The sequence below is a fragment of the Zeus faber genome, assembly GCF_960531495.2.
Source record: "Zeus faber genome assembly, chromosome: 9".
Taxonomy (NCBI): domain Eukaryota; kingdom Metazoa; phylum Chordata; class Actinopteri; order Zeiformes; family Zeidae; genus Zeus; species Zeus faber.
In genome coordinates this window covers 10,833,380-10,840,879 of record NC_137197.1, presented here as the reverse complement: position 1 = coordinate 10,840,879, position 7,500 = coordinate 10,833,380, and positions in this window count along the sequence as shown.

Genomic DNA, 7,500 nt, shown 5'->3' with positions numbered 1-7,500 from the left:
GTTTGTCAAATAATGGCCCACGGGTAAAATGAAAGGACGGTGGGATGCTTTGGATCTAAAATAACCTGTAGCGCTGAAAAGGGAGTGCGAGCGGTGATCCCGCATTAGGAAAAGCAGCCCTAGATACCCCGTTGATGAATAATGCAGCGAATCAAACCCCCCCCCCCCCCGAATCTGCAAGTGAAATATATTTCCCGTCAACAATAGGTGCTGTTCGCTAAGAGGGTTTACTTTAGTGAGCGATGGCTTTTTTGTTGTTTGTTTGTTCTTTCTGTTGGATCTTCGCTGACATCCCGCACTGGACCGCTCGCTCCGCGCAGGCTCTGGCCCGCTGAGTGACAGCCAGGGCGCGCAGCCAAGAGGGAGGAATTAAAAATGAATGAAAATTAAATTATGGAAGAAAATCCAAATATATCTTTAGGATACAAAATATAAGGATGTTGGGCGCCCCCCAGATGTTATTTTTTTATGCGATAAGAAAAATAATGTTTCGAGCTGGCCAAAAATCTTTGGCTTTGCCCACTTGTCGCGCGTGCCCGGCGGCTGGCAGCCGCTCTGCTCTGATCGCAACCAGGGGTGGACTGTGGCGGCAGTACCAGGGGCTTCCCCGCTGTGCTGCTTGTCAATGGGGCTGATATTGCGGCTTGGCGGTGGTAACTTGACAGGACTCAGTGAAGGCGACCCAGACGATTGTTGAGTCGGTCGCCGAAGCCCGGTTCTATTCCCTGCCGAGTGGCTCACATCCACTCAGGGAGCTGAGGCGTCCAGATGCATACAACAACCAGGGGATGGTGTGACCCTTTGACAGAACTGTTCTCTTTTTCTTGCTGTTTCTTCACACTACAACCAGCAGCAAGTGAACATCTGGGCATCCCTCTCCCTCACTCTTCTTCATCCACGTCCTCCCTGCACAGAACAACCCAGAACCCGCCCTCTCATCACCTGGGCCAACCACCCTCTTTTCTGGACACCTCGCCCCAATAAGATAAACACAACCCACTGATCAAATGGATCCCCTGGAACCTCCTCCCCCACAGACACACACACACACACACACACACACACACACACACACACACACACACACACACACACACACACACACACACACACACACACACAGTGTTACAACACTAAAGTTCAGTCCAAAAAAAAAAAACTGTGGTAAATTGATTGGTATGTGTCGTCGAGATAAAAATTGATAGCAAACAACGAAAAAAACTAAAGTTATTACTGTTGTTGCTTCACTTGAGGGAAGCTAGATTCGTTTTTAAAATGTATTTAGTTGGCTCTTTATTTTTTTAATTAACTTTCATTAAAAAAAATCGCCATAACGCAGGAATAAAAGTCTCTGAAACAAAATTTCTTCCTGAGGGAGGATCCCCAGACCCCCCGACTAATGTTTTGTCGATGGGTTTGAGTTGGGTGAGGTGGCAGCGTCGGAGGGCAGGTTGGGTGGAGTTTGGTTCGGTAAAGTGTGCAGCGTGTATGGGAGGGTGGATGCACCTGTAAGGAACTTTTTTCCGTGTGCACCGAATGGTGCGAGGGGGCGGGGGGCACCTACAGATCTCGCTCGAGGCTTCAAAAAGGCTCGAACTGGCACAGCAGTAAATTAATTTAAACCACTGTCACTCAAACTTATTTTTTCCTGTCATCAGGAGCGGGGCGCCGCTCACTGTATTATTTCAAATGATGGGGCACAGGTGCAGATAAAACTGTGAGTGGCTGTGAGAAGGGAGAGCACCAGCTGTGATTGACAGGAGGAATGGCGTCGTTATATTCACCGACAATTAGGGGAACTATCTCTATAGTTCTCTTGTCTGTCATTATCATGATATAGATAGGCCTCTATTTCAAGATGGCTTCTATTATAAAAAAAAAATATATATATATATACAGTATATACAGTATATACAGACACACACACATATACACACATATTATATATATATATTTTATTATACATATGTATGTATATATATATATATATATATATATATATATAATTGTTTTATATTTTATTTGTATATATTTTTAATTGTATTTATATTTAATGTCATATTATTATGTATTATATTATAAATATATTTATATATGTATATATATATATATTGTATATTATACGCATGCAATTAATTAAACATGGTTAAAAAATTCAATCACAGCTTCAACTGTGGACTGGATTTTGAATTGAAAAGACATAAAACATGGATTAATGATCAATAGAGAACAAAGGTCAACTACTAAATCATCTGAGTGTGTATAATTCAATGAGTTGAAAAATAATTATTCAAATGTTTCAGAAGAACGTACCTGCTAAGTATGTCAGCGGTCAAGGCGCTGACATTACTACTAATTCATGTCAGATGTCAATTCGTGAAAAGGTGTTGGATTTGGAGAATTCTGATGAATTCCTTCGCAAAGGTTCAACACACTAACAGAGCATGTATTTCATGACATTTCAACACATGATTAAATGTTTGGTTAATTGCATTTACTGACAACAAATGTTTGACAGCGTCTATATTATTAAGGGCTGTGTATGTAGAGTATACAGATAGATATGTATGACCTAAACGCAGATGGCGCTGTGGAAGCAAAGGGCCTGGGTCTCCATGGCCTCTCTGAGCAGCTGGAGCCATGTGGCCTCTCTCCAGGAACACAAGATGGCGGCGGCAGATGGCCAATTTCATCCCATAATGCCTAATTGTAAATGATGAGGCAGGTGTCAAATTAGTCCTACCTGCAAATTACGAGGTTTTCAGAATAGCCAGCCCGTCCTCAATATGTGTCATTTGCGACATTTTTACTGCCTTGCTGAAGCAAAGGTGAACACGGCAAAGGTTTGGTGCTGAGTGTTGACAAGACAGATAGACAGACAGACAGACAGATAGATAAATAGTTCGAGCGAGGGATAGAGAGAGACAGACAGAGAGAGAGAGAGACAGACAGACAGACAGACAGACAGACAGACTGATAGATAGATAGATAGATAGATAGATAGATAGATAGATTAACCTAATAAAAATAACAATGAACCAGAAAAATAAAGGGATTTATTGAATGGTGCCTTATTGGCCGAAGGTTGTATCCACAGGGTTGTTCTGCATTTTAAAGAGGACGGGTTCTTTGTGTCTCCTTGTCTCGTCTTCCCTCGCCCGTCCTCCCGTCCTTGCCCCCCGTCTTGTCTTTTCTTCTTCCCAAACCTGATTATTGTCCTTCCAACCGGACGCAGACACTCCCGCTAATTACAGCGGATCTGTCGAACTGGCCGGCTCTGACCCTTCCGAACGCAGATAATCATTAAGTCAACGCACATGCCCTCGCTGTCTTACCCCAACCTCGCTTCGCCCTCTCTCCTTTCCCCTTCCCAAAAGGCACACAGCCATTAAAACGGTGGCAGACCGGCCGCGTGGAACGACCCGGCGGTGCGTATTAAAAATCCATCAAACGGCAAATCCACAAGCCGGTGACATGGCAAACACTATTATTTTCATACGCCGTTCCCGTCGCCCCCCCCCGGTTCCCCCCCTCCGTTAATGCAGAGCGTCGCGATAAAGAGAGAAATTTGACATCGTTGTCACGTTCCAGTTCCCAACACCCTATTGGAGGAGATTTCAGACGCGGCTGTTCCGACAGTTTTGCCGCAGCTCTGTCGAAACGGTCCGGGCACAGCGACCCGCGACTCGCAAACGATTCGTCCGTAGCAAGGAAATTGTTTAAAAAAACTCTGGAGTCGGGAGTCAGCGCCCCGGCAAAAGAGTTTTGCTTCGTTTGGTTTCGGGACTCAGACAGACGGGCAGACGGGCAGACGGGCAGACAGTCAGACGGCAGACGGGCACTCATTGAAACGGGACTCTCGGTTTGCGAGCGAGAAAAGCCGAGACTCGCGAGTCGAGCTCAGGGGGTGGGCAAGCAAGAGAGTGAGAGCGAGCGACTCGAGGGAGTGAATCGCGAACAGAAGAATTCCTCAAGACGACATTAAGGTGGAAAAAACAAAAGCGAATGCGTTTGGCAGAACTCATGCTGAACGTGACCGGCTGACACTTTGCAACCCCCCTCCAAAACAGATCCTTTTGACAGAGCTCAGTGACTGATTCCGTTCGCGGCCGAACTGACTGTTCTGGCTCATTGGCACCGAGGGCATCGAACGGCCCAAGAGTTGGAAAATGGAGCAGATCTGTTTTTACCGAGTCACTCGTGAAGAGCCAAACCGGTCATCACTCGTCTGAGAGAGAGAGAGAGAGAGAGAGCGAATGGGGGGGTAGAGGGTATGGTAGCCCCCCCCCCCCCCCCCGGTTGTTTTGGGACAGAGTTGGACCCTTTGTCAAAACATTGATTATTCCAGTTGTTGATGTTGTTGATATAAAAGCTTGTCTTTGGCCTCCGTCTCTCCCTCTCTCTCTCTCTCTCGCTCTCTCTCTCTCTCTCTCTCTCACACACCCCCCCCCTCTCTCTCTCTCCCTCCCTCTCTCTCCCTCTCTCTCTCCCTCCCTCTCTCTCTCTCTCTCTCTCTCTCTCTCGAGTGCCATCGCTGGCTTTTAACGACTCTCTTCACCATCGCTCGGCTTTCGGCTTTCGCTCGCGGAGGAGACATCACTGCATTACCCCCTCCGCCCCGAGCAGCACGCCGACGCATTTGACGAGGCTCGACGCCCACCCCCCCCCCACCCACCCCCACCCCACCCCCCGCGGGGCTAACAGGTACTGAGTGGGCGGGTGGATGGGTGGGTGTTTGGGGGGGGGGGGTGCTCAAAGCCAGACGACCGGACAGAGTGCAGCCCTGGGAATAAAGGGGGGGTCGCTGACATATCGCTGCTTTTGAAATAACTGCCGGAGCAGAGAGGCAAAGGAGCGACGGGGGGGAGGGGGTCGATTCATTCTATGGGGACGGCGGCGACGGCGGCGACGGCGGCGACGGCGGCCACGGCGACGCGCCGGCCTTTGATATGCTGATGTGCGGACGGATGATCAAGAGATGGAGAGGGAGCGAGAGGAGGAGGAGGGGGAGCAGGAGGGATGAGGATGAGAGGTGTTTGCGGGGCCGTCGGGAAGCAGCGCGAGTGCAGCGCTCATTACTCCTGAGGAGCCCGGCACAAGAGGGTGCCAAACACCCCCCCCCCCCCCCCACCCACCCACCACCAGCCCCACCCACCCTTCATGGTTGCAAGAAAACAAACAAGCTCTTATGTCTTTTGTGTTGGCGTCGTGCCGGTCGTCATTGAACGCTTTCATCTGGAGGCTCGTCTTGTTTCAGGGCTGTAATTAGCCACGTGCAGGAGGACACTTTGCCTCGTCGATTGGCGGTTTCTGTCATTTTCTCTGTGTTTGTGAGCTATACGCACCGGCAACCACAAAACTTGTTGTTAAGGGTCAATATTGAATTATGAATTGATTGTGCTTGTGTGTGTGTGTGTGTGTGTGTGTGTGTGTGTGTGTGTGTGTGTGTGTGTGTGTGTGTGTGTGTGTGTGTGTGTGTGTGTGTGTGAGTGGTTGTGTGCGTGCGTCTTTGTGTGTGTATGTGTGTGTGTGTGTGTGTGTGTGTGTGTGTGTGTGTGTGTGTGTGTGTGTGAGTGTGTGTGCGTGCATGCGTGCGTGCGTGTGTGTGTGTGTGCGTCTTTGTGTGTGTTTGTGTATGTTTGTGTGTGTGTGCATGCGTGCGTGGTTGTGTGCGTGCGTCTTTGTGTGTGTATGTGTGTGTGTGTGTGTGTGTGTGTGTGTGTGTGCATGCGTGCGTGGTTGTGTGCGTGCGTCTTTGTGTGTGTATGTGTGTGTGTGTGTGTGTGTGTGTGTGTGTGTGTGCGTGTGTGCTTTACTGAGACAAGAAACACAAAAAAAAAAACAGTGATGTATTTATGTGGCAAACAAAAGTCATTAGGAAGCCGTTGTGGATAAAAGAAGTAAAAATGACTTTTGAGACGCAGCCGGGGGGGAGACGCAGCGGTCGGTACCTACGCCTCTTCAGGGAAGAGGCTTTGATCCAGTGGTACAAACAACAAGGGAGGGAGGCTGGATAAAAGTTCTGACTGTCAAATTAAAACGGGAGAATGTCGGGGATTTGGCCCTTTACGAGTTGCGCGGTTAAAGCGATCTTTCCATTTTCTCACCTTGCGTCCGTTCGATTTCCGTTGGCGTAGCTGAAAACAAACCGGGTATTTTTTCACATCCCTACGAACGACTCTTTTGCCACCGTGACTTCCTGAGTCATTTGAAATAATCGCTTTTCGATTCTTGCGTCGCTATTCCACCCTAGAACACAAGGCAAACTGGTGGACAAACTGCATTCTCGCGCAAACGCTCTGTCCTGTGGCTCTCGCTGGGCATTTTTAGTGTTTCAGTTGTTTCGCGGGGAAGGGCATTTGCATAACAATGTTTCACAACAACAACACCGTCGTCTACCTCCTCTGTTGTGACACTCTTCTCCACTCAGGGAGACCGTAGCCGAGTGCCTAAAACGTTGTTTTTCCCCGCTGGTGAGCTGCCGTCGTCCTCCATAAATAACAAAGAGGCAGCGACTCCCTCGACGGCCAGCCCCGGGCAGAGGACCTTACCCGGCCCGACGACCGTCCAAAAAAGGCCAGACGAGCGTCCCGTGTCGCCCCGTCCACTCCGCAGCATATGGAGGCCGGGCGCTGCCAGCAGGGCGAACGGCTGCTCGCGGAGACCCATCTGAGCCTGGCTGCACCGCGGGGGCGGGGGGCGGGGGGCACCTGGGACTCGCGCCGGGAGGAAACCGTTTTTTCCACGTGAAGCTTTCTCCTCTCGTAGTATTTCATCTCTCCCAAATTTCCATAGCCGGCGGCACCGGCGTCTATTAAAATCGGCGGGAATAACGGCGGCCCGGGTCGTATGCAAACGCCGACAGTTATTGTTGACACACGTTCCCCTCGCTAGTCTCGCTAAACTTAATTGGATTGAGACGTTATTACAGAATGTGCTTCCTGACACCCTGTCCTATTTATTATTATTTTTTTTTTCTGTCTTCGCTTATGCAAATAAATGTGCCTGGTCCTCCCTCCCCCCGTCCCCCTTGTTTGAGATTCCCTGTCTGTCCCTCCGCCGCGGGGCAGGCATTAGTGTCCCACTCGCTCCGACAAAGGCGCGTCGTCATATCAGACACATTAATAACCGGAGAAGCCCCGCCATTCCCCGCCATCATGACGCTTTAATGCGGGGGGGGGGGGGGGGGGGGTGACGAGGACTCCGCGGCGTTCCAGTTCTTCTCCGCTGCGCAGAGTTTTCATTTGCGCGGGAAGCCCCGTTTTAGCGGCGGAACGTGGCCTCGGTTAGATGGCGCTTCAAGGTGACGCCTCCCCGGGACCTCAGGGCTGCTCCGTTGTGTATTTTTTCTGCAGAATTACATTTTGATTCCGGAATTAAATTCTGCAAAAATGTTTTATTTCGGCGGAAGAATTCAAACTGTTAGCCTTATTAGTATTTATTTTATATATTTGTTTACTCTGAGAAATGCCATAAGTCAAAATGATTTATTTTGGCGGA